The sequence below is a fragment of the Schistocerca piceifrons genome, chromosome 6 (genome assembly GCF_021461385.2).
Source record: "Schistocerca piceifrons isolate TAMUIC-IGC-003096 chromosome 6, iqSchPice1.1, whole genome shotgun sequence".
NCBI classification, from domain to species: domain Eukaryota; kingdom Metazoa; phylum Arthropoda; class Insecta; order Orthoptera; family Acrididae; genus Schistocerca; species Schistocerca piceifrons.
In genome coordinates, this window is record NC_060143.1 from 422,728,479 (window position 1) to 422,750,229 (window position 21,751).

A 21,751-nucleotide genomic window follows, 5' to 3' on the forward strand; every position below is an offset into this window, starting at 1 on the left:
CCTGTATGAACTGATCCCCTTCCCCCACCTCCTTCTGTTCCTCCAACATCTCCGCATCCTTTACATTGTTCGCAGGCTTGATCCCCCCCACCCTCTGGTTTCCTCCTTCCTCTCCACCCCCCGCCCGTTGCCACGCCTCTATCGCTGTATCCCTCCTTCTATCCACCTCCACACCCTCCATCTCCTTCATCAGGGCAATTTCCAACACCTCCCCCTCCCGGATGATGAACTTCGCCGTGACATCTACCCCTCCTTCCAACTGTAACCTGGCCTTGTTCCCCCCCCCCCCCCCCCCCCCAGGGCCTCCTTTTTTCCTCTTCCTTCCTTCTCCCAGAGCGGATTTTCCTCCATTGCGCCCTCCCCTGAGGCCCTGCACCTCATACTTGCCTCTTTCCTTCCCACATCCCTCCCTACCTGGCCCTCCTCTGTGCCCCCCCCGCTCATCTCCCCCATCTCTTCCCCTCCCTCCCTTCTTCAGGTCTCCCTCATCTCCTTGCGCCTGGCAGATCCTTTGTATGGATCATCATCAGTGTGCCTCATCAGCGTTGTGTTTAGTGCTGTTTCTCCTGTGCGTCAAGAGGCGTGATTTTAATTGTGTATTGCCTTGAGGTCCGCCGTCAGTGTTACGTTCTGTGCTACGCCATCCGTCGATACCTTATGCTCCAGTCATACTGTGCCTTGTGTTCTTTTAATCGTCGCCGTGTGTTGCTTTTTGTGTGTGCTACTTTTAAACAGCTTTTTATCTCCATTTTACAGTCACCCCGTTTTTTTGTCTATTGCCTTCCATGATGTTCCCCCTTTGTTGTATCTATGTTCACCTTATTCTCTCCTTTGCTGTTTTTATATGTCTTCTATTGTTTTGTTCTATGTCTTTCGGCTGAAGAGCAGCGCATATGCTGCTGCCAGCCTGCCCTGATGGGGAATTGAAATACAATAAAGAAAAAAAAAAAAAAGCTAGTAGTCAACAGGTCCAACATCGATTTATCACCACGGAATTTTGATTTTGATTTTTAGTTGACCCCAATGAGCTACGAGACGGTACCGCAAGCACCCTTCTTAGAGCACGTTTTGCGTATCTCGAGACGCCAAAATGTAATAGGAAATGCGAAATATACGTTCCAGTCACAATGATGTGACCTCCTGTCAAAAGCCTGCACAACTATCTTATACAGCTCGGGCCGCTGTAAGACTAGCAGCAAGACAGAGGTTCTGGAAGAATGAGATTTTCACTCTGCAGCGGAGTGTGCGCTGATGTGAAACTTCCTGGCAGATTAAAACTGTGTGCCAGACCGAGACTCGAACTCGGGACCTTTGCCTTTCGCGGGCAAGTGCTCTACCATCTGAGCTACCGAAGCAAGACTCATGGCCGGTACTCACAGCTTTACTTCTGCCAGTATCTCGTCTCCTACCTTCCAAACTTTACAGAAGCTCTCGCAGGAGTAGCTCAGATGGTAGAGCACTTGCCCGCGAAAGGCAAAGGTCCCGAGTTCGAGTCTCGGTCGGGCACACAGTTTTAATCTGCCAGGAACTTTCATTTCAGGTTCTGGAAGGTACCATCAGAGATGTGGAGCTTTGCCGACTCTAATGTCGTGGCCAATGCATTAGGTTTCACGGTGGTGGATTCAGACCATTCGAAGTCGTCCCAAAAAATGGCGACTGGATGTTGGTGGCCAAGTGACTACGGGAAACTCTTTCTGGTGCCCTTAGAACCACCCACGTACACTGCGAGCTGTGTGACACATTGCATTGTCCTGCTGGTAGGTGCCATTGTGCTGAGGAAAAATAAACCTCATGCAACGTGGTCCCCAAGGATGGAAGCAGACTTGTGGTGATCTACTGTGCTTTTGAGAATGGAAAATTCACCCAGGGGATGCCACGAATATATTATCCTGACCATAACTCTCCCTCCTCCTGCCTGGACGCTTTCGACAATTGTTGCAGGTCCGTACACGCCACTCAGTGAACGTCTAACTGCGGTATTGGCGTGCAAATTTCAGCCTTCGTTGCAGCTGAAGAGCAGTCAACATGGGTGCACGAACAAGACACTTGCTGCGGAGTCCCATATGCATCAACTTTCACTGAGCGATCCTTGAGCCGACACTGTTGAAGCCGTTTGGTTCATCTGAACCGTCAGATGCTCAACAGTTGGACTTCTATTTGCCTGTACACATCTCCGCAGCCGTCGTTCATCCCTGTCACCTACCACTGTTGGCTCCGAGCTGGTTTTGGTTAGCGTCACTTCGCCATGCAGGGCACACATTAACCACATCGGTATGTGAAGAGTTCACAATCTTAGCCATTTCGGAAATTTTTGCACTCTTGACCCGAATGCCACAATCGTTATGTTTCGGATTTATGATAAATATTTCCGTTTCCCCATTATGACAAGGGTAGCACTGTTTTCTGCGCCCCCTTTCCCCATACGACGCACTATATATATCCTGCATTTCTAGTCCTGTCACCTGCCATCTGTGTGTGGCTATGGTTCAAAATATGGCTCTGAGCACTATGGGACTTAACTTCTGAGTTCATCAGTCCCCTAGAACTTAGAACTACTTAAACGTAACTAACCTAAGGACATCACACACATCCATGCCCGAGGCAGGTGTTGTGAATTGGCAGGAGCCAATTCACGGGGTTTGGAGGAAGCCGAAAGGCACGCGTTTAAGCTCACGCAGGCTGGCGTGAGGTCTGGAACAGGTAAAGTAATTATACTATCAAGAAAAGTACGTAGCTGCTGGAAGACTTAACTTTAATCCATAATTGGTGAACGTCGGTCTGACTGTACATGCATCACAATATAAATAGCAATTGATAATGGCGCTTGGCTAGGTCGTAGCAAATGACGTAGCTGAAGGCTATGATAACTATCGTCTCGGCAAATGAGAGCGTAATTTGTCAGTGAACCATCTCTAGCAAAGTCGGCTGTACAACTGGGGCGAGTGCTAGGAAGTCTCTCTAGACCTGCCGTGTGGCGGCGCTCGGTCTGCAATCACTAACAGTGGCGACACGCGGGTCCGACGTATGCTAACGGACCGCGGCCGATTTAAAGGCTACCACCTAGCAAGTGTGGTGTCTGGCGGTGACACCACAGCAGGATTCGAACCTGCGACCGTAGCGGTCGCGTGGTTCCAGACTGTAGCGCCTAGAACCGCTCGGCCACTCAGGCCGGCCTGTGTGGCTATGACTGAACCATGTAATAGTCATAGGTCATACACTGACTTGCCCCTAAAGTATTTTTTGTATTTAGTTAGTTCCTATGGGTCACCAGACACTACTACAAGCGCCTCTTCTTAATTTAAATGTTGTTAATAGTAAATATTTGTGTAGTAAGTTGTTCAGTAAATCACGAAAAAAAGCTGGAACGTTCTTCTGCGCGCTTTTTGCGTAAGACGTGAAGCTAAATGATTGTGAACTTTTATTTAACGGAAAATAAAATATCCACAAGTTATGAATAATTGGATACCTGTAAAAATGTGGAGTTTGCAGTGCCTACAGGATTTCTTTTCGTCGTCTCATTAGCGAAAGCTACTTGTTGGAGCTAGGTTGCTTGGATACAATGTAGAACTATTCTATCATTCGATAAGAAGTTGTAGAACGGCTGTTAATAAATATTTTTCTTCAAACAGTCACTTAGCATGTAACCTCCCAACAGATAAATTCCGTAACCTACCAACAATACAATGTGAAGGACTCGTAAGATACGAAATAAGGAGTTCCTCTGCAAAATCGGCGAGGAACGGTATGTGTGGAAACACTGACAAGAATCGATATGATAAGAGGGCGTATGATAAGAAAAGGAATAACTTCGATGTTACTATAGGGACAAAAAGGGGGAGATTGGTAAATTCCTTAGTCATGTACCTCTTACAAGCACCAAATATTCAAATAGTTTTGCTCTTCATTGTGTGGACTATTCAAATTTAGCAGACCTATTAGCAGATAGATGCTCTTACGTTATCTGTTGATTTCACAATATCTTGGAAGTTATTTGATACCAAAATAATGTGATAAAAATTAGTGTAGTGTAAAATGAAAACTATGAATGTGAATAACATTGAGCTTCATTGTCATTTCCAGAATGTCACACAGTGTGTTGTACCACCCCATGGCATATCAAGGTTGGTAACAGAATGGCGAGTTTCCGTCTCACTCCGGCAGATATCGCACTGGATCTCTCTGATCCAATCGTGTGCACCTGCTGAGCCACAGCTCCATCGGCTCCGTACCACGAGCGTCCTCTACCACAGTGACATATGCCGGCTGGAGGAGACACTCAGCCCACTTCCACGTGGGGCCTCTTCACTACGACCCTTTGTTCGTGCTTAATGTAGGGAGTCTAATCCGAGTCGGGAAGGGAGTGGGACAGGGTTGTAGCCTATTCCTGATGTTATTTAATCTGTATATTGAGCAAGCGGTAAAGGAAGCAAAAGAAATATTTGGAGTAGGAATTAAAATCCATAGAGAAGAAATAAAAACTTTGAGGTTTGCCGATGACATTGTAATTCAGTCAGAGACAGGAAAGGACGTGGAAGAGCAGCTGAATGGAAACAACGTGTCTTGAAAGGAAGATGTAAGATAAACATCAATAAAAGCAAACCGAGGATAATGGAATGGAGTTGAATTAAATAAGGTGACGCTGAGGGAATTAGGTTAGGGAATTAGACGCTTAAAGTTGTAGATGAGTTTTGTTATTTAGGGAGCAAAATAACTGATGATGGTCTAAGTAGAGAGGGTATAAAATGTAGACTGGCAATGGCAAGGAAAGCGTTTCGGAAAATGAGAAATTTGTTAACATCTGAAAGTATTTGTATGGAGTGTAGCCATGTATGCAAGTGAAACGTGGACGATAAATAGTTCAGAGAAGAAGGGAACAGAGGATTTTGTACGTGGTGCTACAGAAGAATGCTGAAGATTAGTTGGATAGATCACATAAATAATGAGGAGGTACTGAATAGAATTGGGGAGAAGATGAATTTGTGGCACAACTTGATTAGAAGAAGGCATCGGTAGGTAGGACATGTTCTGAGGCATGAATGGATCACCAATTTAGTATTCGAGGGCAGCGTTGAGGGTAAAAATCGTTGAAGGAGACCAAGAGATGAATACACTAAGCAGATTCAGAAATGTAGGTTGCAGTAGGTACTGGGAGATGAAGAAGCTTGCTCAGGATAGAGTAGCATGGAGAGCTGCATCAAACCAGTCTCAGGACTGAAGACCACAACAACAACAAACATAGTTTGTCAGATGACAGTGTGGGAGTAATGCCGTCATATAAACAGTCTACATCGCCAGATTTTCACCTAGTGATCAAAACTGAAACTAACTTTTTCCTTGTTAGCGTATCTACCAAGTTTCGCGCCTATACGATAACGATAGCCCACAATTCATCTCCGTAAATTGTTGCACTTTAATTATAACCATACAGTAGATCTGCAAAAAGTTTCAATTATTTACTAATTCCTCTTATTTCTTGTGAAACCCATTAAGGCCATCCCGATACTGTGTGAAACTACCACCCCTGTAAAAAAGCAACACGCAGAGGCTTAGATCGACTCAAACTTCAAAACACGTCCGACTTAATGAGTCAAAAACGTTATTACCACTTATTTATTATCGTGTTGGACTAAAAACCACAACAACAACAACAATCCGAGTGGACACTGTGATAGCTGGACTCTGTTTCTTGCTGTATTATATGTAACGAGTTTTAGTATGCGAGTTAAGTAGATCTTCTGTTCGTTGTGTTAAATTGTTGCTATATTATGTGTAAGGAGTCTTCGTATGTGAGTTAAGTAGATCTTCTGTTTGTTGTGTTAAATTGTTCGCTAATCATTTGTGCTCCTGTCCAACTTTTCTACAACAGTAGTTGCCAAACCACGCAGTACCTCACCTCTCCTTACCCTTTGTATGAAGTCGTACAAAGGACACTGCATTTACAAAATCTCGATTTACCCCGCACTCTCCGGTTCAAATGTCACCTGACTTTCACCTGCATTACAATTGTGCAGCGCACTCTGTACACTTTTCCCACCTCATCCACTGCATTCTACTACCCATGCAAGCGCGGGAGGAGGATCCGTTAAGTCCTATGGATATTTTGAAGACGTAGCAATTGATTTATTTGTAGGAACTGACGATAACACCAAGTCAGAAGGAGGCATCAAGTTGTTGTAGAATACAATACTATACAATCGTATTAACGAGATAGGTTCAGGATTATTGATAGCGTTTTGGGTAAGAGAATATAAGTGATATACTTTGCTGATGGAACTGTTATCCTCAATAAGAGCAGAAGAATTAGAGGAAATGATGAACGAGGTAAACAGTCTACTGAGCAGAGAATACAGACTAAAAGTAAACCAGAGGAACACGAAAGTGATGGGGAGTAGCAGACATGAGAGCAGCGATAAAATTAGTATAAAATTCGGAGACCATGATGTAGAGAAAGTGAAGGAACGTTGCTACCTTGGACACAAAATACGATATGACGGATGCAGGAAAGGGGACATAAAAAGCTTTCATAGACAAATAGGATATTCCTGACCAAGGACAGGTCATTTAAGGAAGACATTCCGGAGAATGTGCGTATGGAGCACAGAATTCTATGGAAGTGAATGATGTGATACAGTCGAAAGAGAAGAGAACCGGTTGATTTGACAAGTGGTGCAGTAGAAGGATGCTGATGTAAGATAGGAAATGAGGAGTTCCTCTGCAAAGTCGGCGAGGAACGGTATGTGTGGAAACACTGACAAGAAGCGATGTGATATGAGGGCGTATGATAAAGACAAGGAATAACTTCGATGTTACTATAGGGACAAAAAGGTGGAGATTGATAAGGGGACTCTACCGCCTTCCCGTCACCTGTTTGATTCATATTGACAGGATATGTAGGGCACGAGAAAAACGAGTTTGAATATATATCTTGTATGTTCGCTAGCACCTACGGATTCTACAGTCGAGTGAGTAAGCGTTTGGTTTCATAAGAGCGAGACAAAATACGACGTCTATTATATGAGCTGTATGTAGCAATAATTATTGTTTTCAATGTTTCTAGGAGCAGATCCATAGGATACACGTGATGTTTTTCAGAATAAAGTTCAGTCGTCAGTTGCTGTAAGCACAACCGCTTGACGTATATTTAGATATTATTCAGTTACTGCATATTGTCAGTCTGTGTTTACTTTAATCACATAAAATATATACATTTCTGGGGATTTCGTGCCATTATGCTTCTATGAAGAAGATATCTGATATCTGCTAAACCAATACCAATCCTCTGAAGCTGAAAAATTAATTTGCAACTGATGACTGAACTTTATTCTGAGAAATATATGCTTCAGTTGCTGATAATTACAGCCATGAATAAAAAAACGAAAGTTACATATTATATTTTTCAATAATGTAGATACAATAATACAACTAAAATAACTATATTTATTTCATTGAAAGTTGTTGCGTATCCTTTTCTTACTTTCAAGTTCCTTACGGAAAAACTCATTTTTCAGGATAAAAATTACGAAAATAATAAATGGATAATTACATATTGATAATTTGGATAATAATAAATCCCTTTCAGAGCTATATGGGAATGAAAACAAGGACCAGCAACAAGACTCAATTCAGAGACCTTATGTTTAACTACGTGCTTAATCACTCGGCTGTGGATTTCTTGAATGGTAACGACCATTAAAAGCATGTAACAGGCTTAAAATTTTCTAACTCGATTGTCTCGAAAACCGTTGAGAGTCGTGTCTTCATGTTTACATGTCGCACCCAGGCAAGAACAGTGACATAACTAAAAAATGCTATACTTGAGAGAAACGGAAATAAAGCATTCTACAAAATTTACATTGAAATAGTGTCAGTGAGACGCCCTGCTTAACCCGCAGGTAGTTTAAATTGTGGAAAAGGGCCAAAATAATGGGCTGTCAGTTACGCTCGAACATACAATTTTATTATTTGATCAAACATCTAATAATTAAAAAAAATTTTTTAAAAACACACAGCTTTAATCTTTGGTACTTAATTATCGGCTGAAAGCCACTTTAATTTAAAAACTGCTGAAAGCCAATAACTTACAACGCAAGCGTAATCAAAAATTTAAAAGCCGAGCCTTATCTTACAACAGTTCCTTAGTTAGGCTGAAGGTCCAAAGAATCAGTCACTTCAAGAGCAAACATGTTAAATTGAAAACGGATGAAGGCCTAACACTTAAAACTCCATAACATTAATTTTTTTTGTATACCAAAGGCCTTACGTGAAACAGTTCTTTAAATTAGGCTTAAGGCCCAAGGAATCTTACGCCTTAAAGGCAAAACAACCTTAATTTAAAAAAATCAGCTAGAAGCCATACAAATACAAACAACAACAACAACAAATTAAACAAAAGTAGTACACCCAAGGGCGCTCAGATGTTCGAGGGTCGGCCTGGAATTCAAACACTAAAGCTCGCTTAGGTGAGACAGGCAGTCGGGCCAACCATTCTCAATCCGACGACAACCCAGTCGAGTGACAGTCAACAGACCAATGACCAAGATCAGTTCCGCTCCACACTTGCACCAAAACTCAATGATTCTAAAGGCAGAGACAGTGGAACAACAACAAGAACGGATCACAGGCAACCCATAAACGGTGGACGACCCAAATACACGTCGTCTAATCAGACGACTGACCAAACGGCCAAAGAAGGTCGTTGCCACTCAAAAGTTTGTATGGTACGACAGTGCACTTATCGATACGCGCTGATGCTACCGCTCACGGGCAAGTAACGCAGGATGTTAGTGACGCCAGTAAATGGAGTACGAAGACGAGGCGCCAGTATCGTAATAGAAGATGACAAAGTATAAATGGGATGAACGCGAGACGTCACGGGTCAGTGAGCTTCCTTTAAATTTGAAGTTAGTATTTTTGCCAGTAAATTCCAACATATTATATATAACAGTAAAATAGAAATGTATTTCTGTTCTCGTCGAATGTGAGGTATTACCAGCTAATTGTCAAGTAGCTCTTTAACTTTTTTAACTTTTCTTGATATTTTTACGACCAATCATATAGTACTTTTGCCACTTTCCCACCGAAAAATATATATTTTTTCTGTACTTACTGTAATATAACACGACGTTTGGTCTTCTATCAGGCGAAATTAGTACCTAAGTAAGAATAAAAATGAAAAACACGTTGACATTGTTTTATTAGAAAAATACAAAATGAAAAATTATGATTTATGACAGTTAATAAAGTTAACAAGGAACATCAGTTACGTACAATGTAAAGAACAAAATTTACGAAAACAGAGTCATAAAGGGGTTTATATAATGTGGGAATACTTTTCGCTGAGAAAAGGGATTCAGTTTGAACTTTCTTTAAAGCAAATATTTCCATTTTTTTCTGGTATCCTGCAACGCACAAAATTCCTATTTTCCTATTCATTATTAAACCTACTCCTGCATTACCCCTATTTGATTTTGTATTTATAACCCTGTATTCACCTGAGCAGAAGTCTTGTTCCTCCTGCCACCGAACTTTACTGTCCCACTATATCTAACTTTAACCTATTCATTTCCCTTTCTTAAATTTTCTAACCTACCTGCCCGATTAAAAGATCTGACATTCCACGCTCCGATCCGTAGAACGCCAGTTTCCTTTCTCCTGATAACAACGTCCTCCTGAGTAGTCCCCGCCCGGAGATCCGAATGGGGGAATTTTACCTCCGGAATATTTTACCCAAGAGGACGCCATCATCATTTAACAATACAGTAAAGCTGCAGGCCCTCGGGAAAAATTTCGGCTGTAGTTTCCCCTTGCTTTCAGCCGTTCACAGTACCAGCACGGAAAGGCCGTTTTGGTTAGTGTTACAAGGCCAGATCAGTCATACTGAAAAGGCTGCTGCCCCTCTTCCGGAACCACACGTTTGTCTGGCCTCACAACAGATACCATTCCGTTGTGGTTGCACCTACGGTACGGCTATCTGTATCGCTGAGGCACGCAAGCCTCCACACCAGCGGCAAGGTCCATGGTTCATGGGGGGGATTCATGTATTATATATATTAAAAATGAATAGCCTATGTCCGTCTGAATGTTCATTAGAGTACAGTGTAAAAAGGTAAAATTAAATCGATCGAGAACTTTTATAGAATTTTGGTAATAACGTCTCGCTTTATATATTATATATTTATTTACATGTAATGTATATTAAAAATAGTTATATAAAAACACGTGCGTATTTGAATGTAACGTTATGTCATAGTCTGGAAGCAATGGGTGATGAACTTCTATAGATTTAAGATTTCGAACAAACGAACATTTACATTTTTATATGGATTTCCCCCGATATTTATTACCTATGTATTTATATGTTATGTGGCGCTGTAGTACGTATATAAAAATGCAACGTTGTGACTAAATATCAAAACAATCAGTGAAGGACTTTTGGAGATTTACGAGTTTGTACGACTTCCATTAGGAATGACGTCCTCCTTATGCTTTTGCTTTTGTCCCCATCGGCGCCGTGTCGGCATGGTTATCAACGGATTTAGCGTGGTTAGCTTAACGGGTTGCCGGATGCCTTTCCCGCCTCCACCTGTTACCTCCTTGGGACGTAATTTGTGTACCCCAACTGTCTCTGTGTAGTGTTATGCATGTGAAAGCGAGGGGAGGTTTGCCCAATGTTTGCGAATCGTGTAACTGAGGCGGGACTTTGGCACTAGCCCGGTGTTCAGTAAGTAGGACGTAAGAAATCCCCTGAAAACCAAATCCAGGCTGGCTGGCCCACCGACCCTTGTCCTGAATCCACCAGGTGGATTTCATCTTGGACCGTCGCATCTCCCCGTCCCGGAGGCGGCTCTTTAACACGCTCCGGTAACTGAAAATGTCGAGAAAGACTACCTATCATCTAAGTTTATCTTAGGTTCAAAAATGGCTCTGAGCACTATGGGACTTAACATCTGAGGTCATCAGTCCCCTAGAACTTAGAACTACTTAAACTTAACTAACCTAAGAACGTACATCCATGCCCGAGGCAGGATTCGAACCTGCGACCGTAGCGGTCGCGCGGTTCCAGACTGAAGCGCCTAGAGCCGCTCGGCCACACCGGCCGGCTTTATATTAGGTTTTAAAAGAATGTTGTTATTGTCAGTCTGCATTTTATTTCTTCTCTACTTCAGCCATCTTCAGTTATTTTCGCTGCGCAAATACCAAACCTCATGTACCATATCCTAATCTCATTTTCTCAGCATCACGTGACTTAATCACACTACATTGTATTATCCATCATTTATTTTTGTTGATGTTCATCTTATAACCTCTTTCCAAGACGTTAGCCATTCCTTCTACTTGGTCTTCCATGTCTCTGAAAGCAGTACTATGTCCTCGACTAATCTCAATGTTTTTATTTCTTTCCACTAAAATTTAATTGTTCGTCAAAACTAATTAATTGAAGGAAATCCCTTAGATAACTAATAATATTCATGATTTCTGTTAATTTGATCTTTCCGTTTTCATTACGTCACAAATAATGCAATTGTTTTTTATGTCTGTAATTTTTGTAATGAGTGAATTTCGTGATTGTCAGAGACTTCCTATGTTTTACAGTCTTTTGTTGACAATCAGAGTTTAAATTTTGAAGAACGCTTTTCTTTAAAGTAAGCATTGCACCTTACACCACATGCAGACACAGTTTGTTTCAGACAAGGAAAGAAGAGTTTAGTAGTAGACTAGATTATTTTTCCTCGGCGACTGCATTTGCTGAGTTGAATTTGCTTTCGAGATGTTAGTACCTCAGACTCAAAATGGCATGCTGAGCAAGAGATAAATTGTTTTTGTTCCAGGACAGATCTCACTTTGCATTCTTGTGAGCAAACAATATGTAGTCGGAATTTTCAGATGTTGTGCTAAGTAAGCAGATTAATGTAGAGTGAACAGTGAAGTATTCTTCAACTGTTATTTTCTTCCGAGTTGAGCAGTATTTCAGTTTGCGAATATTTCAAGACAAAAATTGCACTTCATTTACGACTTCCAGCATGCTGGAATAGCTGTGGGTCAGTAAATTCTGTTGATCAGTACAACGAAAAACCAGTATAAAGATGCAAATTTTCCTTTTTATATTCAGTCGATGACTACTTTCGGGCCGAGATACACTTCCAGATCATCGCAGTATACTCAAAAATTATATTTCCGAAGATGTGGAAAAGTCAAAAATGTATCTGTATGTTCGTTGCACAGTTTTGACATGGTTTTCACATCTTGGGAAATACCATTTTTGACTATGTTACGATTATCTGAAAATGGGTCTCGGCCCGAAATTAGTCATCGATTGAATAAAAAAAAGTAAAATTTGCACCTTTGTACTGAGTTTTTTCGTTGTACTGATTGCACTTAATGTTACTTAGCTTTCATAATGTACTTCAATATTTTCAGTTACATAGTTTTCACCAGGTACACAATAAGATTCTTTTGGAATTTAATTATATTCATTTTCATAATTTCAAATTGAACATTCCACTAAGATTACAATTTTGTTTCACGACACTGCTCACAAACGCAATACAGGGCCAATCAACAGTCGGTACTGTTCAGTAGTTGAATGTGATACCTAAAGGACACGTTACACGAGGAGAAAATTTTTGAAGAAGAATATTCCATATTTCATATAAACTTACTTAGGAAGCTTACAGCTGAAATTGCTCCTCATCCAATTTTCGGTGAATGTCCCTTCTGGTGAACTGTAAAGACCCAAAATTTAAATAACATTGAAAAGATGTATTTCGTCATCTGAAACAATCAACTACACATCGGCAGCAAAGTATATGGAGTTAAGAAGAATTCCTTTACATCTTCCTTGTCCCACCCAAGAGTCTATTTTTGAGGTTCATGCAGGGATTACACGCAGTGACTAGCATTGCACGCGGGAAGAGAGAAAAACGCCAATAAATTAGTTGTGTTGACAACAAAACGAGAACGTTAACTTATGTAAATGCAGGCAGTCGGTGATAGCCACTGACTGTTCGAAACGGGTAACCGCCTTTTGTGATTGTTCTCGCTACACAATAAAGAAGCTAATTAGAATGTTCGTTACACAGTAAATTAAATGCTGGTTGAAAGAAAGACCGTACGCTTAATAATTTTCGGGAGCTACTCTTGAAAGCCGTTCCACTATTTCAGTCAGATAGCATTGCAGTGCAAATCAACATTACAGAGGCAGAGACTAATTAAACCCGTGTCGTAATTCAAAGAGAGGCTGACATTCCTCATTAAAACCTGTTAATGGATATAGGCGTGAAGGAAGTTGATGCGAATCCCCCAATAAAGTCGTTTCTTTGTCGTCCTTGAGGAAATTACTTCGGAAACCGTAATCACGTGAGTTGCACACCAGTCAGATCGCGTTGAAAGTGCTAAGAGAGCTACTGTTCGAACACGTGGAGAAGGAACATTTCAAGTTTGCTAAACAGAGTGAATTTAAGGACGTCCCTTTTTCCATCAAGAACGTCGAATTTGAGTGGACTTATCTCTTGGTTTGTTGTGGTTTCCGTCATCAGCCATACAATTGCTCTAATGCAGTTAGCCGTTCCATTTCCTTGTTAGCCGTCCGTTTCAGCAGAGCTACGACATCCCACTTCGTCGATCGTCTTTCACATAGATTCATACGATCCACACATTTAACTACGTTTTGCAACCGTGGCTGATGTTGGGATACGTGCGCAGGTACTCTATTTCTTCGATCCATTTTTCCTTTACTGTGCAAGTTTTTTCTTTACTCATAGCACATCTTTGTTTCTCAGTGTATCACTTATCTTCACCATTTTCAAGCGGGGGAAGGTTGGGTAGTACCGAACAGCGGTATATATCGTAGAAGATCTGTTTCTAAGCTGTAGCGCTATAGACAGCATCTGTCGCTCCACTGCAGTGTAAACTATGGAAGTACAAGACAACGCATGTGATTAAGATGAAAACGGCAGTGCGTTTCGGAGTGTTAACAAGTTATCTCTTTCTAGTCAGATTTGTGAACTTTGGGATGTTGTGCTTTGTTTGCAGGTATATATTGTAACATTTTTATTTTATCTTTACATACAAGGAATATTATTCTCTACATTGTAGATTGGACAATTTACAGCTCAAAAAATAACGATGAAAATACTAAACTGCTGCTGCGGTAGATTCGGGTTGTATCGGATAAATCAGTATCAGATTGTACTGGACAAAACAGATACCCCAAACATTAAAATTTTTATGTTTTTTTTATTTAACGTGTAAATATGGAGAACTCACGACATGCATGGGATGAAAGTAGCACGAAGAAAGGCGCTGGAATGATCAGATTTCTTGAAAAGACAGGGAAACGAGTAATAAATATTCAGTTCCAAGATGTACAGGAATACTATAATTGGTTCATTCGCTTTCGAAGTTCTATATTTACCAAAGCATTGAATATACAAATATAATTGTTGCACGAACAGAATCATAAACTTACCGAGTTTGTATTGTGCCCGCTAGATGGCATTACGAGTGCAGTTCAGTGAGAAAATGGCGAAAAGCAAGAAAAGAGTGACACCCTCAGCCCATTTCCCCCATCTTAAAATGTCAGTATTGTGAGTCTCTCCGTTATTGGAATAACAAGAGGCCTGAGTTCAAGTTCCGGCAGTGGCACAAATTTTAATTCATTATTTCAGCTTCTATCCTCATAGAAGAAAAAGTAAAAAAGGACATTTAGAGTATTGGAATATGCGAGATTTTATCTGGTACAACAGTGTATTGTGCATTCAGAACGAATTATAGAAAAGAACTGCCATATAAACAGAGCATTGTTCAGTAGTATAGACAATTTAGGGACACTGGTGTCTACGTAAACATAAAAACAGACTACCAAGTGTGGTAGCTGTAACCGTGGAGAGGGTGAGAGAAAGTTTCGCAAGTAGACCAAACAGATCGACGGTCCGCAGAAGCCATAAACTTGGAACACAGCAGTAAATTGTGTGGAACATTTTGCGCCGGCGGTTACATTTTAAACCGTACGATCTGCAGCTAGTGCGACAATTAAAGCGGGAAGACTATTGTCGGCGTCTTCAATTTCCTATCAGAACCCAGGAAACACTCGACAGTGAACATTTCGCCTCCAGGCTGATATTCAGCGCCGAAGTAGCCTTTCGTTTATCTGCACAGGTCAAACGCCACAAATTGAGAACATGGGGCATTGAAAATCGTCATGTGTTTGTGGCACATGAACGAGATTCGCCGAAGGTTGTTTTCTGTGCAATGTCACAGACGATGCTGTATGTGTCATTTATCTTCTGCGACAAGACTGTAATGGGCAACTGTTGCTCTTGTGGTTCTTTCCACAACTGGCTGCTGATTCCGAGAATTTCATCTTTCAACAAGACGTGGCACCCCTCCATAGGATTTTCTTTGCTTCCTAAGCTACGACATTCCGCATCGCCAGTGTAGTAGTTTCGAGAAGATGCTGCGGATATATTCCCTTGCTCCCCCCGCCCCCCACCCCTCCCCCAGGGCACCTGACTTAATGCACTGTGACTATTTTCTTTGGGAGAACATTAAGGACTGTGTTTACGTGTCCAAATTACCAAGAACAACGGTTCAGGCCTGACAACACATCAAAACAGCAGTGATGACAACTGACAGGATATTGCTACACATGGTATGGAAAGAACTTGTGTAAGATTAGACGTGTGTTGTGTGACCGTAGGAGCAACCATAGAACATTTCTAGAGTGCAAAATGGAAACTTCGTGATTTTACAATTCTCATCTTGCTTCAGTCATATTTGTGCACATAATACTCCCCAACCTCCTCTCCCCCATCCCCTAATGAATGACGCACCTTGCCTCTGGTGGGGAGGGCTGCGTATCCTAGCGATACAAACAGCCGTACCGCAGTTGCAATTATAACGGAGGAGTATCAGCTGAGAATCCAGACAAAAGTGTGTTTCCTGAACAGGGGTAGCAGCCTTTTAGGTAGCTGCGTGGGCAACAGTCTGACGATTGACTGATCTGGCCTTGTACCATCAACCAAACCGGCTTAGTGTGCTGGTACTGGAAACGGTTGACAGCAAGTGGAAACTACATCGGTAATTTTTACCGAGAGCTTGCAGCTATTGTTAAAAGATGATAGCATCCTTTTGAGCAAAATACTCAGGAGATCAAACGGTCCCAAATTTGGATCTCCTGTAGGGGACTACTCAGCAGAACGTGGTCATTAGGAGACATAAAACTGGCGTTATACGGATCGGAGTGTGGAGTATTAGATTCCTTAATCAGGCAGGTAGGTTAGAAATATTAAAAAGGGAAACGAGTGAAGTCCGTAGGCGGTTTAGAGGAGGAGGAGGTGGAAAAAAATGGGTCAAATGGCTCTGAGCACTATGGGACTTAACATCTGAGGTCATCAGTCCCCTAGAACTTAGAACTACTTGAACCTAACCAACCTAAGGACATCACACACATCCATGCCCGAGGCAGGATTCGAACCTGCGACCGTGGCGGTCGCTTGGTTCCAGACTGTGGTGCTAAGAACCGCTCGGTCACCCCGGTCGGCAGGAGGAGGAGATCAGTGTTTAACGTCCCGTCGACAACGAGGTCTTTGGAGTATAAGCTCGGATTATAGAAGGATGGAGAAGGAAATCAGCTGTACCCTTTCGAAGTAGCCGTCCTGGCATTTGCCTTAAAGGACATAGAAAATTCACGGAAAACTTAAATCAGGATGGCCGGACGCGGGTTTGAACCGCTCTGTTCCCTAATGCCAGTCTAGTGTGCTAACCACTAAGCCACCCCGCTCGATCGGTGGCAGGAATACAGGGTTAAAAATACAAACTTAGAGAGGGTTAACGCAGGAGTAGATTTAATAATGAATAAGAAAATAGGAATACTAGTAAGCTACTACGAACAGTATAGTGAACCCGTTATCGTAGCCAATACAGACAGGAAGCCCACACCCACCACCGTAATACGAGTTTATATGCCAACTAGCTTCGCTGATGACGGAGAGATTGAAGAAATATATGATGAAACAGAATAAATTATTCAGACAGTTAATAGAGACGAAAATTCAATAGTGATTAACAGACATTAGGGAAAGAAAGAGAAGGAAAAAGTAGTAGCTTAAAATGGGCTGGGGCCGAGCGTAGTTTGACTATCGTTAACACTTGGTTTAAGAATCACGAAAATAGGTTGTATATACAGAAGAAACCTGGAGACACCGAAAGGTTTAAGATTGATTACATAATAGTAAGACAGAGATTTCGGAACCAGACTTTGAACTACAAGACATTTCCAGGTGCAGATGTGGACTCTGATCACAATGTATTGGATGAGAACTGCAGATTAAAACTGAATAAATTGCGAAAAAAAGGTAGGAAATTAGGGGAGGTGACCTGGAAACGGTTCTGGGCGCTACAGTCTGGAACCGCAAGACCACTACGGCGCAGGTTCGAATCCTGCCTCGGGCATGGATTTGTGTGATGTCCTTAGGTTAGTTAGGTTTAAGTAGTTCTACGTTCTAGGGGACTGATGACCTCAGAAGTTAAGTCCCATAGTGCTCAGAGCCATTTGAACCATTTTTTGACCTCGAAAGAAACAGAGATTGTTGAGAGTTTCAGAGGGAGTACTGGTCAACGACTGAGAAGAACAGGGAAAGGAACGGATAGTTTTGAGAGATGAAGCAGTGAAGCCAGCGGAGAATCAAATACATAAAACAACAAGGTCTAGTAGAAATCCTTGTATAAGACAGGAGGTATTAAATTTGAAAACTATATAAAATGCAGTAAAATAAGCAGACGAAAGGGAATTCATATGTCTAAAAACTGAGATTAACAGGACATGCATAATAGTTAAGCATGAATGGCTAGATGATTTGTGGTAAGGTCTTATGGGACCAATCTGCAGAGGTCATCACACTACTTAATTTAACTTAAACTAAATTACGCTAAGGACAACATACACACCCATGCGCGAGGGAGGACTCGAATGGCTAGAGGACAAATGTGTGTATTGAGAAACACATCACTAGGAGAAGAATGGATAGCACCTACATGAAAATTAAAGACGACCTCGGAGAAAAGAAGAGCGACTGTATAAATATCAAGGGGTCAGATGGAAAACTAGTCCTAAAGCAAAGGACTTGGAACAGGAGTTGAACGGAATTGACAGTGTCTTGAAAGGAGGATATGAGATGACCATAAGAAAAATGAGAACAAGGGTAATGGGATATATTCAAATCAAGTCAAGTGATTCAGGGAGAATTAGTTTAGAAAACTAAGACACTGAAAGTAGTAGATGAGTTTTGTTGTTTGGGCAGAAAAATAGCTGTCGATGGCTGAAGTAGAGAGGATATGAAATATAGACTGGCAGTGGCGAGAAAAGCGTTCATGAAGAAGATAAATTTGTTAACATCGAATAGAGATTTTTCTGAAACTTTTTGTGTGAAGTGTAGCCATGTATAGAAGAGAAACATGGACTATAAACAGTATGGACAAGAAGAGAATAGAGGCTTTTGAAATGTGGTGCTGCAGAAGAATACTGAAGATTAGATGAGTAGCACATGTAACTAATGAGGAGTTACTGAATGAAACAGGGAAGAAAAGAGATTTGTGGCACATACTGACTAGAAGAAGGGATCAGTAGACAGGACACATGCTGAGGCATCAAGGGAACACAAGTTTAGCATTGGGGGAAGTGTGGAGGGTAACAACTGTATACGGAGACCAAGAGGCAATTATGGATTCGGAAGGATGTAGGTTGTAGTAGTCAGTCGGAGAAGAAAAGGCTTGCACAGGATAGAAAAGTGTGAAGAGCCGTATCAAAGTAGCCTTCGGACGGAAGACCACAACGAGAACAACATGCAAGACTTCGGGAAGTGTACAGCTTTGAAAACGAATTGAGGATTTATAGTAGACCTGTATTTTAGTTGTTAGACTTAATGCTTTACAGGAAACGAGTATTTAACCTGTAAACCTTTTTAGGAAGTAACAAGTTCTTTCCGAGAACATTCGGTGACTAACAGGAAACAGTGCTTTACGTTCGGGCCTCTGAGTAAAGATGAGTTTTTAAGTCTACTGTACAAATACGCAGGGCTTATAATAAAGTATCTTTTCAATAAGACAAAGATGAAAGCGAGTAAAGACATTAAGACATAAGGCTGAAGCCAGATGAATTCACGGGACTGTAGCGTGCTGCAGGTTTCAACAAAAAACAGTTTGACAGCTTCCTTAGCATTCTATGCGAGGTGACTAAAATGTTCGATTTATAACTATTTACAATACAATAAAAATTTTTGCAACAAAAACGACTTATTTCAACATTAAATTTTCATGTTGGATACAACCCTCAAAAAATTTAAACTGCCGAAATGGAAAAGGTAGAAAAATATTGAAAAATATAACGGACATGTACGCTTACGACATCAAGTTTTATAATTCTGTTAAGTATGTAACTGAATTCCATTTATTGTGAAGAATGTTCCAATACAACGTTTAGAAATGCTGAAAATATTCTGTACGGCAGTTTTTGGTTTACAGTACACGGAAGTAACCACATCAAAGGAGTCATGTCGATGGCGTGGAAACCAAATCATCTGCGGATGAATTGGGAGAGCTTGAAGTGCAGTAGTGTTTGGTTTATAATAAAACTACTTGCGACTGAAAGCATACTTTAGATGTCCATTCATCTGAAATATAAAATTAATGTTCAGTTTGGAAAATGCGTACTTCGTCGCTTAAAGGCGACGGGAGCTTTTCTTTCTTCGTTAATGACTACGTAATGTGATCGTAAAAGTTCCGAACAAACAGGGTAAGCATGAAAATTTGTGGATTGGAACATCGCTTCTGTTTTCGGAAATTGAGTTAGAAAGGAAAACTATTTCTTCGACGCAGTTTCACCCTCCAGCTAATTTCCCGCTGCAATGTTCCGTCTCAAAAGGGAAATTGACTTTCACTCACCCCAGAGCACTTGGAACAGATATTTACACCATTTTAATCTCAGCGAGCCAAGATAAATAAGAGTGCTTTAACAATTTAACTTTGCTGCGGGCTAAGTTTGGAAATTTCTGTTTATCTTTCTCGGCACTTCTCTCGTTTGAAGCTGTCGTCAGCATTTCATCTGATAATTCTTAAAAACATACTAGAGAAAAACAGTATCATTTTATAGACCATTCACACGTAAAATGAAGTCACTTTATGGACAACAATATCATTCAACGTCAATCGCATCTGTCTTTGCACAGACACTACATGTGAACCGTAGCTACTGCTCTGAGGATTAATTTCTACTTCAGCAAAATGTTGTTTGATAGTTGTAAGACAGAAGCAAAGAACTGTGTATACTGATCTTAGAAGATCGCCACATTTTTGTTTGGAGATACTGAACGTAATCTGTTTAAATTTTTGAATTATTTGTTAGTGTATCGTCTGGAACCGCGCGACCACTGCGATCGCAGGTTCGAATCCTGCCTCGGGGATGAATGTGTGTGATATCCTTAGGTTAGGTAGTTTTAAGTTGTTCTAAGTTCTAGGGGACTGAAGACCTCAGAAGCTGAATCCCATAGTGCTCAGAGCCATTTGAACCATTTTTTGTTAATGTATACTGACAGCTAACGCCAAATGAAAGGTTTAAATGCTGTTACTTTTATTTATTAGTATCGTTAACTGAATTACTGAAGTACAGAGGGGGCTACGACAGGGAGATGTGATCTCTACAATGATATTTAATTTAGTTTTAGAATAGGCGACGCGGCAAATGCCAATAAACCCAGGAGGAACAGTACTTAATCGGCAAGTTCAAGTGGTAATATATGCGGATGACATAGCATTAATGGCAAGGAATGTAAGGGCACTAAAGGGGAACTACGATACGTTAGAGGAAGCAGCAAGAGAAGTAGATTTAGAAGTAAACATAAACAAAACAAAGTATATGGTGGTGGGGGAGCCCAATATAAACGGACAATAGAATTCAATAGTGGGAAAGAATACGAAAAAGTGAAATCATTTAAATATTTAGGTTCTGTAATAACGGAGGACAATAAAGTAGCAGTAGAAAGTCAAGAAAGGATAGCGAGTGGAAATCGTTGCTATTTTGCCTTGCAGAATGTATTTAATTCCAGGAATGTTAGTAGGAATAGAAAACCAAAATATACACGACCATATTAAGACCTGTAATAATATATGGATCAGAAAGCTGGGTATTGACACTGAAGGAGGAGCACTGGTTATTGAGGTGGGAAAGAAAGATACTGAGAAGGATTTTTGGAACAGTGAGAGAGGAAGATGGCTGGAGGGTAAGGACAAATGTAGAACAACAAACACGTTTCGGATATTGTTGTTAAAATTAAGCAGGGATGAATAACATGGGCAGGATATGTACAGAGAATGCCAGAAACTCGTAGTGTCAAGGAAGTTTTCATGGGAAAACATGACGGGAGAAGGAGAAGCGATAGACCCGGGAAAATGTGGTTGTTCGATATGGAAGAAGATCTAAAGGCGATGGGAATCAGAAATTGGAGAAGGAAGGCGATGGACAGAGAAGAATGGAAGCAGGTGATACAGGAGGCCAAGGTTCTTCAAGGACTGTAGAGCCAACCAAGAAGAAGAAGAAGAAGAAGAAGAAGAAGAACTGAATAACCCTGACAGGAGTGGTCATATAAAAGAAAAATGTTGTAGTAGCTACGTTGTTTAATAATTGAACTGTGCTTATGTTAGGCAGAGTGAAGCTTGAACAGAATAATAAATTTAAAAGTTTGTGCCTTGGGGGCAGGGG